Source organism: Pteropus medius, unplaced genomic scaffold (genome assembly GCF_902729225.1).
Source record: "Pteropus medius unplaced genomic scaffold, Ma_sr-lr_union100, whole genome shotgun sequence".
NCBI lineage: Eukaryota > Metazoa > Chordata > Mammalia > Chiroptera > Pteropodidae > Pteropus > Pteropus medius.
In genome coordinates this window covers 2578858-2600097 of record NW_024342474.1, presented here as the reverse complement: position 1 = coordinate 2600097, position 21240 = coordinate 2578858, and the positions used below count along the sequence as shown (strand labels likewise).

General features: G+C 34.4%; 1 long non-coding RNA gene and 1 pseudogene across 2 annotated transcripts in view; both read right to left on the bottom strand.

Moving 5' to 3' along the window:
* The window catches only part of LOC120604988 (uncharacterized), a 254697-nt gene that overhangs the window by 209586 nt on the left and 23871 nt on the right, over positions 1-21240 (bottom strand). The gene's annotated exons all lie outside the window — the stretch shown is intronic.
* Positions 12334-12702, bottom strand: LOC120604987 (40S ribosomal protein S25-like; annotated as a pseudogene).

The following is a 21240-nucleotide window of genomic DNA, read 5'->3' as shown; positions in this document are numbered from 1 at the left end:
ATGTTTTGCAGAAGATCTTGTAGCAGTTACTGACAGCGTGAAAGGAGTCACTTACAGAAATACTCTGACTAGTTCTTACAGGTGCCGATGGCTTTAAGAGACAGAGGCATGCTAGCTAGCAACTTGCAGCCTAGAATCTCTGTATAAACTCACAAGGCATTTAAAGTATTCACACTCTGGTCCCATATGTAAAGGCAAAGCTTTTAGAACTCACTGTGAGAACAAATTAGGGAAACTAAAATGACTGAAACAATCTGTTAGGAAATTGGTTATTTACCATGAATCTTATTCACAGTACTTGGATGCATTTAAGAATTTGCCTAAAATGTAAAATGATAGAAAAAACACTCAATCTTTTCTATCTTTTCCAGTGGAAGACATAATAACATGGGATTTTCTCAAGTGATTTACTCGATGAGTCATGAGAAATGACGAACTGATCCTTGATTCATATAAAGAGTAACTTTTATTCTGGACAGTTCCTTACCTGCTATTGCTAGAGGAAGATATGAGAAAAATGAATTCTATACTGATTTTCCCCAGGGTGACACTGGTCAAACTACAATGTTGGAAAGATAAATACTTTCTGCAGTGTTATAATAAAGGAGTTCTAACTACCACAATAATTACTCCTTTTTATTGCGGCTATCATTGAGAGCTTACTACTATGTGTAATGTGCAAAATAAAATCATTTAATCTTTATAATCCCAATATTAAATGTTATTGTATCACTTTTACACATGAAGAAACTGAGTCTTAGAGTATTTAAACAAGTTAACCAAAGTTTAACAACTAGGCTTCCTGATAGCATGGCCTTGCCATTATGAACTATATACAATTTTACATTTGAATTACAGGCATTAGCCAGTTGCTAGGCATTTCTGAAGCCATCCCCGTAGTTGGTTACAATTGCCTAAAGATGAAGCTAGAGTTCTGAAAAGAGGTAGAGAAGTGTTTCCTATCTGCTTTAGTGCTATTGATATATCTGAGATAATCCAAAGAGTGTAGGGAAAGAACGACAGTTTGGAAATGGTTGACTGATAACTCTTTCGGATACACTATCTTAAATTCAATTCAACACCTCATCACCCCTACCAATCTCAAGGATGCTGCCAAAGGCTCAAGAAATCCTACAGCCCGTGCAATCACAATGGCAACTCTGGTTGTAACAAGCCCAATCCCCTAATTGAAAACAAACAGACAAACGAATCATGGTATCTGTTCTCATCACCATCTATTTACCTACAGTTTCTCCTTGCTGTGAAATCATGCAGTAAGAACCATTGCTCAGGGATAGGCTCAGAGCTTCTCAGAGTCCCAGAGTCATTATGGTGCTTCACTCCAGGTTTTTCCCATCCAGCTAGCAACAATGCAAAGCAGCTAGGATAAGCCTTTTTTGTGCACAAAATAACGACAGGAACAACAAAGTGTAATTCCAGGGGAAGAAAATGGTTACCTGCCCAAAGGCAAGAAATAATATCTCCAAGTTTTACTCAACTGTAAAATGGAAAAACAAAGGTTTCATATTATGTATAATCTCACAAATTTTATCTTTAATTAACTAATTTTAACTGACTTAAATAAAAATGTATGTGCCCAGACGTAGCCTCAAAAATATGTCTACTCTACAAGAATTTAAATAACTGTATTTTGAAATTTATTCTTTTTAATGTGAATCTTTATAGTAGCATTAATACCTTTTATTTTTGTTTTGTTGCTTTTTGTATCATAGTAAAAACACATTAAAAGAAAATTTATCATCTTAACCAATTTTAAGAGTATTGTACAGAAGTGTTAACTATATGCACATTGTTGTACAAGATCTCTAGAACTTTCTCATCTTGCAAAACAAACTCTGTACCCATTAAAAAGCTCCTTTTTCCAACCCTTCCTCCAACCCCTGGCAACTATCATTCTACTTTCTGTTTCTAAGAATCTGACAACTTTAGATACCTCACGTAAGTAGAATTACACAGTACTCGTTTTTTGTGATTGTCTTGTTTTACTTAGCATAGTGTTCTCTAAGTTCATCCATGTTGTATCATATGACAGGATTGTCTGCTTTTCTAAGGCTGAATAATTTTCTATTTTTTTTTTATAAGCAATCTTCCTACAATATAATACAGGCTAAAATATTTAAGTTTTCCACCAAAAATTACACATCTGCAGGAAACAAGAGACTTCTAATAGTCCAGCAAGGTATTCTCAGTGGTTTCTCACATCACTTCCTAAACCAAAAGTCTTACTCCATGTTATTTTAAGTTTAAAAATGTAAGCATTTCAAACGCAATTTTGACATTTCTCTTTCTGTGAAAGAGTGAAAGAGGTAAGCGTGCAGAATGTGGGGAAGGTAACGGAGCATCTCTTACTTGCCAAGCTTCGGTTAGGATGGCACACTAATTTATTAGTATTTGAATAAATTTTATTTCCATGGAAAACACATAAGACAAAATGTAAATACTAATTCATGGAGACGGAGACAAAACCCAAAGTAAAACAAAGTCTTTTTCCTCTCTCTCAGGGTTTAGAGAAAACCAATTTTTTCAATGTCTCAGTTGTTATCTACTTTAAAACCGGCTAGAAATGTTGACTTTATATAAATGTAAGAAATTCCTATATTAATTGTGATCAAATAGTGTAAGGCTACCAAAATCTTTATTATTTTGAATATTTTAAAAAAGACTAGGTGTCCACTATGAATAAATGCATACATTAATAAAGAATTCAGATGATCAGACATTAGAAGCCTGGAAGAATTAGCTAAGTGGTCATGAGGTACTGCCTGGAGGCCTTATAATTTTGGTTTAGAATTGCTCTATTTTTCACTCTTCCATTCTAAAATACTTTCAATTATCTGCATTTGAACACTGAACACCAATGTCAACCTGCTCCCTCATACACGTTTTTGTCAGAGCAGCTAATAGGTAAAAATTAAGCAGAGAGAAGGAATTACATTTCTTGATTCTGGTCTTTCTCTTCCATACTCCAGCTCTTCCCAGACAGGTCATGTACTTTCACTCCTTGATGCCTTTTCAGATTTCTCTCTTTAACTGCAATATTCTTCTCGGCATAGCTCTTACCAAACTCTAGTTCATCACTCAAAACAATTCAAAAGCTACTTCTTGGGGAGCCTTTCTCAGCTCCCCTAGGCAAAATTAGCTTCTATTTTAGTTCCATCACTTTCTATTATAATTTTTATTTGAAAATCTATCACCCCATCACACTATATCATTCTCAAGGATAGGGACTCTGCTTTATTCATTCTTGTAGCCCCAGTATTTATTGTAGCACCTAGCACATGCATAATAGGTGCTCAGTACATGTTTGCTGATGGTCTTTCACACACAGACACAAACACACACACACATGGACTCTGCTCATTCTTAACATATAGTACTGTCTCCGGTAGCTTGTTTTACTCTCTGCAAAAATGGATTAATAAATCTTTACGTGAGATTTTTTTAAACTAAACAAATACTTTTAAAATATACATTGAGGTGCTAACTGATTTAAAAGGCAAGTACTTTAGGAGAAAATTTGGATCTTTAAAAACATAGATAGATGATGCCAGTAACTATATTTGTTATATAACTTGAGCACTAAGTACTTACATAGAGAAAGGAAAGAAAGAAGGAAGGAAAGGGTGTGAATTTTCCCTATGCTCTTTAAACTGTAGCCAATTAATATTGCATATTAAAATGTGATAATGATAGTAATGATAAGTCCGATGGCATTCAAAAAGTGACCAGAATAATTAGTCAAAGACAATAATAGGTAATACTAATACAAAGAAGGGCAAAACTATTTCAAAGTCCAAAGGAGTTCCAATTTTAAGTTATTAATAAAACTATTTCAAAGTCCATAGGAGTTCCAATTTTAAGTTATTAATAAAACTATTTCAAAGTCCATAACAAAACTATTTCAAAGTCCAAAGGAGTTCCAATTTTAAGTTATTAATTTGGTTGAAATACTTCAAAATCAATAGTGTCAACCAAGAACTTCCCAAGTTCACAAAGCATTCACTTTTTGTAGATGCCTCAGTTTCTTGTCTCTTGATCTGACATGAGTTACCCTACAACATTTAGTCTTTCCCACTTTGAATATCCTACACAAATTGGTCGGAAAAAATAAAAATAAAAACAAAAATGACCACTGTCTCAAGAAACATTAACACATTACCAAAACTCTACACTGAAAATAAAAAGACCTCAAACTTGGAGCTGGAAAAGGGCTGAGAGAAAATGTTCTTATTAACACTTCTCTCTTCCCTGAAATCTGCATAGAGCACTTTTACTTACTATCTAATTCAATATAGAATAGCTAAGAATTAGCTCAGCTTCATTTCTGTAACTTGCAGACTAGGAGAAAGGTTTTGTTTTAACAAAATGCCATTGCAAATAAACAATTTGGAATTTTCATGGAGTTCATAAAATTACATTGCATTGTCTCTCTCCCTCTCTCTCTCTCTATCTTTCTCACACCCTTTCCTTCCTTCTTTCTTTCCTTTCTCTATGTTTGAAAGAAATCTAACACCCTTGGCCTTGCTTGTTTCAACGAGACCATTTCTAAATTTTCCCTTGATGAATCTAAATTTCAGAAAATGTGTGACCAGCTGTGTTCCCCCCCTCAATTTACCCAAACGACCTCACTGCCACAGTTCAGGGATGCCAGTAGTGAAGTCTCACTAGTGGCTGCCAACACCCCTGAAATACCGATACAGTAAACTCTCAGGCATCAAAGGGATTCCTAAATCACACCAAGGACAGTTTTATTACCCATAAAGCAGAAAACCCACACAGAAGAGAAGCTGTGCTGGCTTTACTGTTTATTGGCAGGTGGAACTGATCAAGAATGTGAGGATCTGTGGCACCAATCGTTATGGGCTTCTCATGCTCAAATAAGAAAGGATTCCACATCACCCAGCAATAGCAGGGCATCGGTGCTCAAGAAATGCAAACTTGGAGCTATTTATGCTCAAGACTGGGCTAGACAGACTGGCTCAGAGAAAATAATATTAAGAGATGAGTGTAGAAGACAGGGAATCTATGCTCAGAAACCACAAATAAAGCACAGCAGATTATAATTCCTTTGAAAATAAATGTAAAGATGACCCTGAGTCAATTCAGTAAAGGTGATATTAAAACGGATAAGGAACTCATAAGCAGGCCTGGCTTCTTCTGAAATCCTCTTTACAAAGAAGGCCAAAAATTATATTCCCTGCAGGAGATACTTCCTTGTTTGCAGGCTGCTTTACCAGATGCTGAAATGGGTAAAGATGCTACTAAAGAGCAGCATACTGAAGACAGGAGATGGAGGAGAGAGGTATTTTATCTCTGATCCTACGTGCAAGGATTAGAGAGAAAATGTTTTATGAAAATCCTAACGTAGAAGAATCCAGAAAGGCAAAACGTAAATGATAGATAGTTTCACGGTATGAATATTCTTTACTTTGCAAACGATTTTGCTGCAGCATTGCTCTAAATATATTCCTAGTATATTTTACAAATGGTTTTCTCTTCAAAAATGATACGTACTTATTTTTCCAAAGACATCCATTATATAATATAAAAACCCTGTGTGACGATTATGCCAAAAAATCTATATGTTATGTTTACCATGCGAAAACAAATTATAACTACTGAAAACCAAATATTATAATAAATTGTCCAGACACCTTGATAGTTTGTCATGGAATAATAAGTAAATTAAAGTATGAAGAAAAAAAGATGGGTTGATGGATTTAAGTAGAAGTTTGCTTTTTATGAAATCACTCAATCTATATCAGATAAAAATTCTCACCAAGAAATTTTACATATGTAGTTTTCAAAACTCTAATAATTTCAAATGTATTTCGTTGAAAGCTTTATAACTTTCTTCATTAGTTATAAACGATTATCAAAAGGAAAATATAGGGACTATAATTTAGTTAAAAATAAAAACAGCTTTTACTGAAAGAATTAACACTAAAACTTGAAAGAAGGAAAATATGAGCATATAATATATGCAGAAAAAAAGCTCACGTGTTCATATATCATGTATCAGTTATCAATAAATGTGGAAATAGCAAAAAAGGAAACAAGAAAAAAGTCCAAAGGAGTTTCAAAAAGAAAAAAGAAAAAGCCAAATCTAACTGTACAGTGTAATGAGAAACCATTCACTCATAGCACATCTGTGATTACTTAGAGTATAATTCTTTGTGATTCTGAGTATCGAAGATCTTCAAAAGCTATAAAGCAAAGCAAGAACCTTTTAAGCATTTGGTATACACTCAGTGATGAGTCCTAAGTCTGGCTTAACATTTAGAGTTGAATTTCAGAATATCTAAATTATGCTATATTTTAAGACTAGAAGCAACTCATTTCAATGATCATTTCAACCTGAAGTATTAGGACATTCCTGGAATGAAGTGGCCTTCTGCTGCCTTTATCATTTTTTTTATACTATCCACATATAGAGGATTAGGCATGAAGTCATGCAACAGCTGTCCAGTCATGCATGTGCTATGGTCCATGCAAGACCAGGAAACGAATTGCCCATCTGCAGTGTAGCAGTTAATCTACAGTTGACGAATGGTCTCTAGCCAGATTCAATGTGACATAATGAAGAGCTTATAAGGTACACACGAATTTAAAAATGGGGGGCGAGGTGAGAATAACTAGTGAGATTATTTTATTTATTAACATCTAGACTTCTAACTCAATAAAAAAGTTTTGATTTTTATTTTACATAACTTTCTCTTAAGTTTTTCTCAGATATATTGCCATTTGTCAATATTTTATAAATCCTAAAGCTTCATTTAGAAAGCTGATTTCAGAAAGAAAAATTTCTACCACTGACAAATGGCTTGGAAGCCTGTTCAGAGAATTAGGGATCATAAGCCAAAACAGCAAAATTAAAGGCAAAGCCTCCTATGGAAGAAGTTATACCGTGGCAGTATGCCTCTCCTGACTGGTCCAGGTTTAGACTTGTGATCAGTCAAGGTCTAAACTGATCACAAGTCAAAACCTGGACCAGTCAGGAGAGGCATACTGCCACAGGGAGGGGACCACACAAGAGCTCCTAACACCTGATCACTCTATTGGACCTTCTCCATCCAACCTGCCTAGCAATGAACCAATGTCTCTCCATGGACCCAGGTTTAGCTAGCTCTGACAACCACCCTGCTTCCTACACTGCTACATGTAGACTCACATATGCATAATCAGCCCTGGAATGCATTTCCAGAGTGCCTAGATGTGTTTTTCCCTGCTGCAAAGGATTTGAGCTTCAAGAAGACTCCCACCAAAGAGCTGGGAAAAATTCTACCTTCACCTTGTGTGACCCCATCCCCAAACCCAATTCATTTTCCTTAAGATGATCTTATGAAGTGCAAATTTAATCATGTTCTTCTGCTGTCTTAAAGCTTCCAAAGCAAAAATAAAAGAACTTAAATTTTTTGTCAGAAAAGCCTTCCATCCCTACCCTGTTAGATTGTCTTGGGTGCCCTGGGTATAACCTGAAAATATTAGTTATAATTTATTATTATTATTGTTAATATTGTTATTAATATTATTACCATTCTTATTATTTTCCTTTGCTAAGATATCAGCTCTGTAAAATCACTGCTTGTTCAATGCTATTTCCTTAGCATAGTATCTGGAACATAGTAGACACTCCAAAATAGTTGTTGAATGAATGAATAAAATGTATTGCTCTTGGCTACAATACTCATTTCTGTTTTACAGAAGATATGTTTTGAAAGAAGAATATTTTCCCTGGAAAATTAAGAAACCATACTTTAAAGACTATTTTCATTTACATTTACATCATTTACATATAATATAGATAATATGCTATATTACATATAAGTGTGTGTGTGTGTGCATGTGCGTGTGTGTGTGCGTGTGTGTGTGTGTATTAGAAAGATTCAGGACTACTTTTACCACCTGTGCATAAATAAGAAGCCAGAACTTTCTCCTTCTTGCCACTGTAACCTCATGAACAAGGTACGGTAATGTAACATTGATGTGGTGTTACCTAGGCAATGAAGCTGCTGGGATTGCCATAAATTATCTCTGGTGGGTGAATGTTCACATCAGTGAGGTCTTTACACCAGTAAAGAATAAAGAGCATTAGAAAAACAGCATAAAAACACCCTTGCCTAGATCATTCTTTAAATCGTTGAAATATTCCCTTATCTACTTGTGTTTTAACATGTGATATTTTGGGTTCTTAAAATTAATGACATGTGGTATGACATGCATAGTCCGTTTGAAGACCTTTCATTTTAACATCTCTGAATTCTCCTTGCTCTTATCTAGGGGCAGCCATTTTTAAATTGCTTTGCTTGTATATGCATAAACTAGAGCACTTTTCTTGTCACAAATGAACAAATGCAAACAAACCCTTACGTTTCAGTCATTAGAACCATGTGAAGAAGGAACATGAATACTGGTTGTTGTTTGAATAGCCTGATGAAAATTTTGGGCCTGGTAAAGTATCATCATCAAAATCTGTAGAATGACAGTTACATCTTGGAAAAAAAAATTCCAACTGACAATAATGAAAGATTTGTAAAAATTCTGCAACTCGATTGTACACAGAATATCTTCTGAAGGAATGTAAATATGATGGCTCCAAGAGAAAAATGATTTGGAAGAATTAGATTCAAAAAGTTATTTTAGGGATACCTTATCCAATTTATTTGCTATATATCTTTATCAATAATAAATATCTATGTCTAAAATTATAGAAATACAACTAAAACAGTTCTCTAGGTGAAATAAACTATTATAAGTATAATTACGTATACCTACTTTCTAATGAAAACATGATAAAAAAATAAAAATAAAAATAAATAAATGATTGAAAGGTTTAAAACACAAGCTGAGGACAAATGCAAATTATTATTGGCATTTGTCAGCTTTGCATTTCAGCTTTCCTTTTCCTCACTGCAATTTTGAAGTAAATTTATTTTTCTTTGGGTTCTTCCCTACACCACTCCCAAACCCCTTTATTAATAGGACAAATTGATTTCCATATGGTGCATCGAGTCAGGACAGGAAGACCTTAGGCTTCCCTCAGCTTTCTCTGTTCTTCTGATTATTACAAACTACCCCAGTGAACTGGACTCCCCTGACCTTTAACTTCTCTCTTCCTGGTCTCTGAAACAGAATCACTTACAGATGAAGCAAAACCGAAAAATTGCAAACATTAGAGTGCCAAGATGGCTGAGGCTCCCTCTAGAGAAGTTCTGTGCATTGTGTTTTCTTGTCATCCATTTGATTTCCAGCCTCTGATCTGGCCCAAAAGTCACAAAAGGTAGACAGGTAACTTAAGGCTAAAAATTGATTTTTTTTTTTTTAGAAAAGTAAAAGATGCTATTACATCAAAGTGTTCTCTTTTTGAAAATTAATTCACAAGCACCTACATGCATAGATTTTAGATTTTGGTTCTTGAAAAAAACCTAGTCTTATAGAAAAAAATCGATAATTCAGTCCAACATTTAAAGGGTGCTTCATTTGTGCAAATCATTACACTGAGTACTGTGTAGAGAATACAAAATAAATAATACATTGTTAATGCTCTTTGAAGATTAGAGCCCAATGGTAGAGACAAATGTGCACATGAAAAAATTTAATATACTACACTGAACAAATTCACCTTTTATAGAGCATTACTGTATTGCAAGCACAGGTAAATACATACATACACAGTCACACATATATGTGTACCCATTAGGGTACAAATAAAATTTTCTGTAATTATAAGATCTTTGCACTATACATGACACATTCTATTACTGAACAAAGACATTAAGAAATTTGTCCAAGGTCACACAACAAGTAAACTAGTAAGTGGCCAGGCTAGGCTTTGAAGTTCAGTCTACTTAATACCAACATCCATGCTCTCCACACAGCATCCAGTCATAAGTACTGTACATTATAAAAGCCCAAGCAAAATAAGAGGAAAGTATAGGAGAACAACAAAACAGAGACAAGCTACTGTCAGCATAAAGATGAGAGAATAATTAATGTTTGTGATAAATTAAAGCACAAAAACATCTTTTCCTTACCAAGTTTTTAATCTTCACCACTTCAGTTGTGAAACTTTAAGAAACAAGAAGGGGGCTATTCTCACCTCATGCATTTCAATTTCCACTAAACATAAAATGGCCCCTCGGAGTAGTGTTGTCAGTCATCAGACCATTTTAAATAACAAATTATTTGAAATTTCACCATCATTAAACATCTCTGACATAATATATAACCTGGGTCTAATATAAATTATAATGGATGCATATGTGTTATTTTGTGTATTAAAAACACCAAAAATTTCAATGAATACAATGTTACTCATCTTTCATAGGTGCATTAAGGACTCCAAAAATTAAACAATGTCCTTTCTGACATTTTAAATTGGGTTCACCAATAAATAAGAGATTTTCTACTATGAAAATCAGGTCTCTGCTAATACAGCAAAGTTAGGAACTGAAGCACTAATCTGGAAAATTCAAGGTGTTCAATTATGACGCGAATTAAGAGCCTGGAGCAGAACACATCACAGATTGACTCAAACCCATCTCAACAGCTTGTGTCCATAGGTCAGACACTTAAGGTTTTCAGGGTTCACATGGATTCTCTATATAGCCATTTTCCCAGTCACCATCAATTACTCCAAATGAACAACTATCTTCACATATTCCTTCCAAGTAACTGCAACCACCTGATGAACTTAGGCACAGAACAAAAAGCGAGGACATTTAAGAAGTATGAAAATTATCTTCTAAGACCAGAGATCATGGCTATTTGAATCCCCTAAAACGAGATCTCTGAATAGTGATCCTCCCAAGATCTACAGGGTACAAATACATGGCCTTCAAAGGCTCAGACCTACACTGAATGTTCCCAAAGCACTTATTTGGCCACAGAGAACCACAAGGTGAAGGTAGGAAAAAAAATAGATTCCCCACATTCCCATTTCCAAAAATTCACTTTTGAAAGCACAGATTATCCTCAGAGGTGTACCAATAAATTTAACAGCAAATACATGTTATAACCTTAACTATGTGGCATTATCTCATGTTCAAACTTCCCCAAAATATCTAGTTTTATGTTAGTGCTAGTTTTCCTTAAACAAAAAGCCTCCTGGGAGGATGTGGCACAGATCAGACACAACAGTCTCATGAGAAGATCCCCTAGTAGAGAAACTTTAGAGAAAGTTATTTCTGGGCTTCTCCTGTTAGAGCAAGAGCTGCAGGGGAAGACACATTCCAGGAAGACTTTCTTCGTCAGCCCTGGGGGCTTCTACCAAGTTGACTTGCCAAAACATGTGCCTACTGATATCAAGGAGGACCTAAAGTACAGTTTTGCCAAAAGGGACAATTTGTCCCCTTGAACTGGGCAGTGAAAATAAAAGTGTAAAGATAAACCTCCATGGATGCATCATAACTTAGGGCCAGCATTGCAGAAAAATGAGAGGATTTATTTTGATGAAGCTGAAATCTCCCTTGACTACTTACCTTCCCAGTCCAAGGCATATCTCCTAAGACAGCCAATGCTACCAGTTTGGTATAGACTCCTCCAACCTTTTACCTATACACACAATTATGAAATCACAGAGAATACATATGCATTTAAAACAAATATTATATCATATTATTTATTCTTACTTAAATGTATTCTTTTTGCTCAATACACAATAGATATATTTACATGTCAACAGTACTCTATGTTTAGATATTCCCCTACTGATAAAACAAAAAATGTTTCTCAGTCTTTCAAACAACCACATTCAGTGAATATCTTTGCAAATGCTTCTTGTGCATATTTCTCTGATATCTACTAAGAAACAAACCGATGACTATAAACATTTTAAATTTTAATAGATGAGGCCACATCACTCTCTCTGCTGTGTGTGAATGCCTATTTCCACACCCCCTTGTCAAATTATGTTAGTAAATATTTAAAGCTCATCTATCTGGTGGTGAAAAAGTAGCACCTAATTTTTGTTCTGTATGTTTTTGATTATTAATGAAGTAAAATATATTTCTATACATTGACTGTTCATATACCTGCCCATTTTTCTATTGGTTTCTTTTTCTTACTGAAATAGGGAGTTTTTAAAATGTACAATATAGATACCAATCTTTTGTTATATGTAGTGCATGTACTTTTTCAGTTTTTCACTTATGTGTTAACTTCGTTTATGGTCTATTTTTAAAATTGATTTTCAGCTTACTTATAAAAGCCTTCCTTACCTCAAGGCACTAATTATTCTATATTTTCTTTTTGCAAGGTTTTTTTTTTTTGGTTTAATAAAGTTTCATTTTTCAAAATATATTGTTGCTGGGACCTGTTGTTCATGCATCTTCACCAGCAGCTGCAGCATTCCCACCCTTGTTTAAGGTTTGAATTACCTGAGCTCTGTGCTTTGAAACTAGTTTAATAAGTCCTTTACTAAGGAGCTCCTGAAGGGCTGCCCTGGCCAAGGAGCCTCAGATCATCAGTCACTCAGAGACAACAGCTGGGGTTATAAGCTTATAGCTGGGAACTTCCCTACACAGTTTGTCATATGTCAAACAAGACTGGGTGTTTAAGCTTGTCTAGAACTTTGCCTTTGGACCGACCACTCCTTCTTTTGGGCCTTACCCCAATATTTGTTCCCTGAGTCTTTGTCTCTCTTGGCTAACTTTCTGACATCTTGTCATCCTTGGGCGGCATAATAAAGTTCAGAGACAGTTGCTATCACTGAAGCCTCAGTTAGATGTCAGACAAAAAAGTTCTTCTTGCAAGTTTTTAATACACTTGTCTTTAATTTTTAATGGTGAGCAGTAGAAACAGATTTTTTTCAAAATAAATATAAAGTTATCCCATAACTTTTTCTGATTAATTTGAAATAATATATTTATATCAAATTTTGATTATACATGGTCCATTTTCGGGATTCTATTGCATCCCATTGATTCATTTGCCAATAAATCAACTGATACTGTTTTAATTACAATTAACTCTTTTTATATGTTTTGGTATAGAGTAGGGCAAATGTCCGGGTTTTTTTCTACTTTTAAAAAAATGCCTAGTCTTGGATATTTTCTCTCCCATATCAGATTCACCTTGTCAATTTGCATGAAAAACATGTTGAAATTGTAATATAAGTAGTATTTAATTTAGAGATTAATTTTGGGAGAATTCATAATGTTTTCATGCTTGAGTCTTCATAACTATGATCAATATATGTCCCTGTGTTTATTGAGACCTACCTCTTTAAGCCTTTATAAAATTTGATTTAATTAATTGATTGGCTTATTCATTTATTTCACATTATTAATATCAAATAATATATTAATACCTACTAGGCTATCTCCTAATATTGCCCTATTATTCTTCTTTTTCAATAATTTTCTACCTTCCGTTGCCTATTTTATTAAATAATATTTAGCATACCTTTATCTAGTTCTAAAATAAAAACCATACTTTATCTTCCTCATTATGAAAAGATACACATATTTCAAGTGAGGTGAACAAAGGGACGTTGAGTAGAGTACAGTTCAGAAAAAAAGGAGAGCTCGTTCAGAGACAAAAAATAGGAAGCCACAGAATATGTCTGATGGTTCAACTGTGAGGTTAGGAGCATGGGTTTAGGGGTGGCATTGATGACAAGAGGACACACTACAAATGTAAGAGTGGGTCAACTCCTAAAGGGCTTGCATGTTCCAGGATTGTAGTACAGAATTTGACTATACCATATTTACTTAACTATGTGATGACACAATTTTAAACCTAGAGTTTCATTCACCAGCATAAATCATTTTTTTAGATGCAATTTCAAAGATAGATATTCCTAGCATAGGTATGGGATGCATGCTCACTGACAGGTTAGTCTTGTTTTGGGCGAAGAAATCTCTCTTAAAAGGGATGCGTAAAATCAGTAATTGAGCGTTGTTGGAAAAATAGAGAATAAGTCAGGTCAGATGGATAGGCTTTTCCGTTTAGTTGTGGAAATTAGAGAAACACAAAATGCCCTAAAGATTAGCAAGTATATTACTGAGCAGCAAAAGTAAATGAATTTGTTTGTTTATTTTTTAAAGGAGAAGGTAAAGTAAAGGAAGATCAGGGAATGGGGCAAGAGCAGAGGTTGCAGAGAACCATATGGCAGTCAGAAATGTCAAGTGTGCCTAGGTAGTCTCTTGCTTCTCCTATTCCCTCCACTCCTCTTTCAGGTAATTACTTCCTTCTGTATCTATCCTCTCTCTTCCCCTGCCTCCAGTTGCTGTTTGCTCTGATGCTGCTCAAGTAAAACACCTTTTATTTCCCCGCTTCCTCTAAAGAAAAAAATTCCTTCGCTACAGACTGTGTTCTCTGCTATATGGCAATAAGTGGTGAGCTATTCATTAGATGAAGAGATCCTCCTAGTGAATGACTTAGTTCTCTGCTGCTGCTTCTTGAGCACTATTGTAGCTTATCTCAGATCAAATGTTCACTTCAAGGACTCCACTAGACAATTTTGGTCAGGAAGGCTCTTAGCATTTCTATTATCAAAATAAGCCATTCAGTAGAATGGCCCTGGTAAAAATTTTTGAGCAGAATATTGTCAAGAAAAAAAAAAAAAGCTGAAATCTAAGACACTGTCTTACTTAATTCAGGACATATGGTTATCTTATACTAATATAGTCAAGAACATCAGAAAAATAAAAAATGCAACGTACTCAAGGCCAAGTTAACTCTGCCATATGAAGCTTAACCCTGGAATTTCCTGTATTTGTATTTCAATTGTAATTCATTTTCTGGATTTATTCTTCTTATAAGGGGGGTTATTGGAAGGAAAGAGGGAGAAAAGGAGAGAGAGAAAGGGAAAGAGGGAAGGAAACAAGAGAAAAAGAGAAAGTGTTCAAAATAGTTGTGAAGTTAACATTAAATGATCACTCCCTCCCAGCAATGAAGGGAAAAAAGTCCTTACCCTGAGGAAGAGGTATTTAAAGCAGACATTAAGGAATACCAGCATTCAAAAGAAGTGTGAGGCCTATATGTGTTTTGATTATAGAGAACACCATAAAACACTTAAATGAATACTCTCACAAAAAAGACTTAAGCCACCATTCATCAAGTTCATCGTCAGAGTATTTCCTGTCAAATGCCAGGATAGTAGTTTTATCTGCTCTTTAGTTACACACATAGAAACAAGGCTCAATAGGACCCAAGAGTAAGAAAGGGGATTTACTATGCTACAACATTACCCAAAAATGCGCCCAGGTCATATTGCATAACCCATAGGAGCAAAGTCCTAGCTCTCAAATTTCTTGTCTTCAAAGTTATAAAAAGCTGAACTGGCTAAGATCTGCAGAGCTGTCCTCACTCAGAGGCTGAGCCAATAGGACACTCATTCTTTACCCGTTTCTCCTGCATGGTGTTGCCAAACAGTCCAAGAGCACTCTCTAATTTCATACAGGGAGATCCCTTGCATTTGTAATTTTGGATGAAAATACACAATTCTTAAGGATCCGATTTTTAAAACGATAGTAAAAGCCTTTTCACACAGGAATTACACCCTGTTTTAATCTACTTTTGCACAGGTTATTCTTAAAAATGTTCAAAACTAGACAGGAATATCAGTGAAATCACTGAGCTTGCCTGACTGAACCTGGGAAACAGATATTTTCCTGTTTATGACTCCGTGGCCCTGAATTTGCCACCTGGTTTTCCTTTCTTCATTCATGTAATGAGTATAATAAGAAGTGTATTAGAGCTTACTTGTACAACATCTGAGAGCTGACTATGCACATTTCCACATACAGTAATCTTGGTAGCTTGAAATTGGCCCATTTTGGGAGTATTTACACCACGGACATGGGCAAACACTACAAAAATCAGAGCTTTTCTCTAGAGAGCCAGCTGTTAAACATTAACAACACAACTGAGTATAAAGTATGTTATCCATATTCACAATGTACTGACAAGTTTTAGAGACATTGTTGAAAAGTATTTGATTTTGCTATTTTATATGTAGATTAGAAATTCATTATCAAAAGAGTTTGTTTCCACATTATTTTAAAAAACAATTAACTTTCAAATTAGGATTGAAACCAAACTAGAATCTAATGTGAAGTGACATGTGTGCTTATTCATGACATATCTGGCCCATCACAAAGCTCCATTTGCCCCTCACCATAATGGAGGATTTACTGAAGGTGTCATTAAAGACCTTTAAAAGGCATCTTGCCCTGTACCTTTAAGTTCCAGAAGGAAGGAGCTAGGAAGTTTGTAGTACAGTTTGGAGTTTGACTGGGTAATTTGCTTCTCCCTCTTTGGTCAGCAAGAATAACAGAATGAACTAGACCACAATGAAATGATACCACCTTTGCATAGAGCCAAATGACATTTCTTTTATAATCAACAAATATGTCAAGGCCCTCTCAGAAGGAACTGTGTACTTGAAATATCACAAACCATGAACTCAAGTCTGTTTCTATTAGAGAATTCTTTCCCAGACATTATGTCACTTTATTTTTCTTTTAATGTTGTTTATGAACAGATCTGCAACTATAGTACAGGAAATGTGCTGATTATACTTATCAAAATGAAACTGTTTTCCAAACACTTTACAATTTTCATGTCAATAAAATAACTTGGAACATCTTAGGCAGATAGACAATTTAGTCATCAAATTGTATGTATATTCATTTATAAGGTTATTTTCTATTTCAAAAATTCATATCTTATAACTAAACTATTCTCTCCCTTGGGATTGAAGTTCTTTTATCTAGTTCAGAAACTCGTAGCAAGAACAAAAATGTATCAATTTTCCAAACAAATTATTAAACACTGCGAGATATTTACAAGTTGCTTTTTCAAGTGGAAAAGTGTATAGCCAAGCATTTCTTGAATTTTTAAAACACTACCCAGTATAACATATTTACATACAGTATAGTAGCAATACAGAATCAATGGACTTATGGACATGAAGGATGAAGTCTCAAAAAATATATATATATAGAATTTACAAACCAGAGACTTAAAAATTGCCTGATTCTCTAATGTTGCAGAGAGGAAGCCAAATAGTGAGATTAAATGATTTGTTAGGGTAGGTAGCTGAAGTTTTGATACTAAGCCAAGAATTTTTATTTCTGAGAGCATTTTCCATGACACCATCATCTTTCCAAGATAAGCAGTCAACATTCCAACATGAAATTTGCAGTGTTACAGTTGTGCCCCCATTTCTCCAGGGGAACTTCAGTACGTTTCAAATAAACTAGTTTGTTTGATATCTTCATTTTTAAATTATTTATTATAATGAAACACCTTTACAAGGCATATGTTGAAATATAGAATTAACTCTTCTAGGTTAACTATATTACATCCCATTTTGCCAGGGGTAGGCATTATATTTCTAGAGCTATATTCTGAGTCCAATATAAGTCAAAACATTTCAGTAAGAATTGTGAGTCACAGAGAGACTAAGGCAAAAAAGGTTACATAACATATCCAAACCACAGAGTCAGAGTCAGAGTCAAGTCACTGCTTTCTTTAAAATTAGATCGCTTTCCACTTAACTACACATCAATTTAATTTTTAGTAACACAAAGAAGAAAACCACAGGAGCGGCCCAGTGGCTTCAATTATCCACAGCAAATACTCACTTACAGATACGTCTTCAGGGCCTGTAATAAAGGTTCCACATTGGGGAAAACTCCAAACATAATGGAGATATCACATTCTGAATTCAGCCCCCATATAGGGAAACCCTAGTACTCTCTATGATGGAGATCACTCTTTAATGTTGATTCTCTCTAGTCTCAAACTTCATATTTGTCTTGTATGTGTGACTTCTTATTTGTAATGTTCACTTGTTAGCTTGACTTATAGAGCTGGAAGGGGTCTTAAAGATCCTGACTAATGCAAGGATTTTTTCAGCATTGCAAATAATCATCTAGCTTTTGCTTAAATACCTATATTGAGAGTGAATGCATGTCAAAAATCTAACAAAGGCCCTATTTCGATGCAACAAGAAGGGTATATCATCCCTGGGAATGCTTCCTTGAAACTCATGGCATCAGTGTAATCATAAGAAAACATCAGATAAACCCCAAACCAAGGGCATTCTACCTGACCACTGGTTTTTAAAAGTGTCAAAGTCATGAAAGATAAGAAAAGGCCAAGAAACTGTCACAGATTGGAGGAGACATGATGCCTAAATGCAATGTTATTCTGGACTGAACACTGGAACAAAAAATACATTAATGGGAAAACTGGGGGCATTCAAAATTAATTTCTTTGTTTTGATAAGTATACCATGGTCATATAAAATGTCTATGTTAGACATTACATTACTTAAGATGTTAACATTAGAAGCTAAGTGAAGGGTATATAGGAAATCTCCGTACTAACTTTGCAAATCTTCTTTAAGTATAAAATCATTTTAGAATAAAGTTAAGTAAATAATATTCTACAAAGATATTATTTCCATTTTACGGTGAAGAAACTGATTGACTAAAATGTAAGAGAGTAAATTTTTAACTTTAGCCTGTTCCTTACCTTTTCTGTGCCTTAATTGACACTTTGTTGAGAGGCCGCATAAGAATGAGCACTCAGAGTCTTGTTTTGAACCTAGTTTCTGCCACTCACAAACCTAGACAAATTTCTTTGGCTACAAAAGGTCATGGTGATTGGCACAATGTATACACTTAATAACTGTTAGCCACCTACTGAATATCCACTGAAGGTACAGAAACTGACTTAGCTAATATCCAAGCAGCCACTTTAACAGCAGTCCCCAAACCTGGATGAGCATCAAAACTAATTGGAGAACTTTGAAAAATATAAATTCTCAGCCCCACTGCATTTTTATAATCTCCCCAGGTGATTGAAGTATGCAGCCAATTTGGGAGCCACTGCTCTTTAGTATTTAGAGACTCACCAAGGGAGAGTTCTTTATACAGTTGTTCTTTGAAAGTCAAGAATTTAAATCTAAGCATCTGAACAAAGAACCAATAGATCCTTTATAACAGGTAACATTATACATACTTCTACCCTCCCTGAGGGAGCATTGGAAAGGGGGTATTTGTATGTTAGTTAAGGAAAGGCATAACTGCAAGAACTTAATATCCTAACCAATCCTAAATGCTATTACATATTTATGTATTCTCACTGTAATCACTTTGTATTTAATCCTCTTGCTTTCATTTTTGTTTACTAGCGCCAGTAGCATGTCCTTTCATTTACTTGAGTTTGCTCATTCTTTTACTTAGCCGTCATTTTTTCTAAAATAGTCATGACAAATTTGAGACCCAAGTTGGAAAACCTGTCTGGGACACAAGATAATAAGAAAATACTGAGTAAAGACGAAGAATAAAGAGGGAACATTTTACATAATTTACATTTTCACTTAGGAGTCAAGCTTATTGATTAATGAAGATATACATTTAAAATATCCCTATGTATATATGTATACATATACACACATATACATATACGCAAGTGTATATACATATAAATGTGTATATGTAAATGTATATATGAATATAAAAACATAGATAAAGCCAAATAAATGGTTTTCTGACTTTTGGAGTCTGAGGAAAAATAGGTAGCAGGATAGAAAATATAATAGAATATATCGGGGCACGAAGAGAACAGCATGGTATGCAAGACTGGGGTTTAGGGATGAGGTCGATAAAGTCGGAAAGAAAGATATAAGTAAAGCACTAAACAAGAAAATAATGATCAGACAGGTTACCAAAGGAAGCAAACCACATTTTCAGCTACAGAGTCACGCCACCACCACTAGTTTAGATCTACTCATGCCATTGGTTCTGGCTTCAACTTCGAGAATGAAGACATTTGTGGAGGACTTATCCAGTGTTTATTTGATAATGTACCTTGATATTCCCATATTTATGCTAAATATAGATTTAGAACAGAGTTCCATTTTGTTATTTTATATTCAGGTTACACGGAGGTCTATATAAGTCTGACTAAAAACAATATTGTGTATTGTGCCTTTTAAATATCAATACATGCTTTGCAATCTTTGGCCTAATTTCTCTTCTTGTTGTGTCTCCTTAAAAAGCTGCTCTGAGCACACAGTTTATTCAAAATCAATGGGTAATCCATGTGTGGATTAGCTCCAGAGGTTTCATACAAAGATAAAGGGTGGCTTATCAATGTGCAAAGGTCAGGCTTGAATTAGAGAATAGTTTCCCCAGTGCTTAGTCCCCTGCCTTCTCTCATTACATCATAAAAGCTTCTAAAATGTAGGTACTCCCATTAATTAACTTTTAAAGAAGATTTAAAGTTTATTTGTAGACGTGGCTTTTTTTATATCATAATTTAGAAAAGTATGACATTAAAATGTCTTCGTAGCAAGCAATCATTCTACTTCCAGAAATCTATCCTACGAAAATGACCAGAAATCCTGATTTATCTCAAAATAACTTCATAGCATTATTTATAGTATCAAAAATCTGTAAACAATCTAAATGTGTCATTTGAAGAGAATAATTACATATAATAGGATACAGTCAAATAATGATGTATTAGGGGACTTTAAATTATGTTTATGAAGAATTATTAACATGGGGAAACCTTATGATAATAAGTTTGTAAAAAGAAGCAGAATGTTACATTGTTACTAAAGTATGATTTAAATTAAATATAATTGAGCATGTATATGAAGCAGCAGAGGGAAATAATAGTTAAAGTTCAGACTCTGGGGTCAGACTGCTTGAATTTGTATTCAAACACTCCACTACTTTGTGTGCTCTAGGACAAGTTACTTAACCTGTCTGTATTTTAGTCCCCTAGAATATGGGAACAGTAATTTTACCTACCTCATAATATTTTTGTGAGGATCAAATGAGGAAATTTACATAAACAAGACAGTAGAAATTGATATAAAACACACAGAATGTATATAAAGCACTATTCTATGTGCTTATATAAATTTCCTCATTTGATAAATTTAATGAACTATGAAGTTATTGGTTCATAATTTTCAACAAATGTTAGCAGCTGTTATAATTATTATTATTATATTATGATTATCATTAACATTTTTTTTTAATCCAGGAGAAAAGAAGACCTAAATGTTTAAAGTGGTTACCTCTATATGGCAAGCTTAATATGAGATTGTTAGTTTCTATTTATATTTTTCCATTTTTTATAAATTTAGGACCAGATGCATGCATGCAAGTTTTTTAAAATCAAAGAAATATAAAACCACATGATGTAAACATAAAACAAAATTTTCTGTGACAATTTTCAAACCTT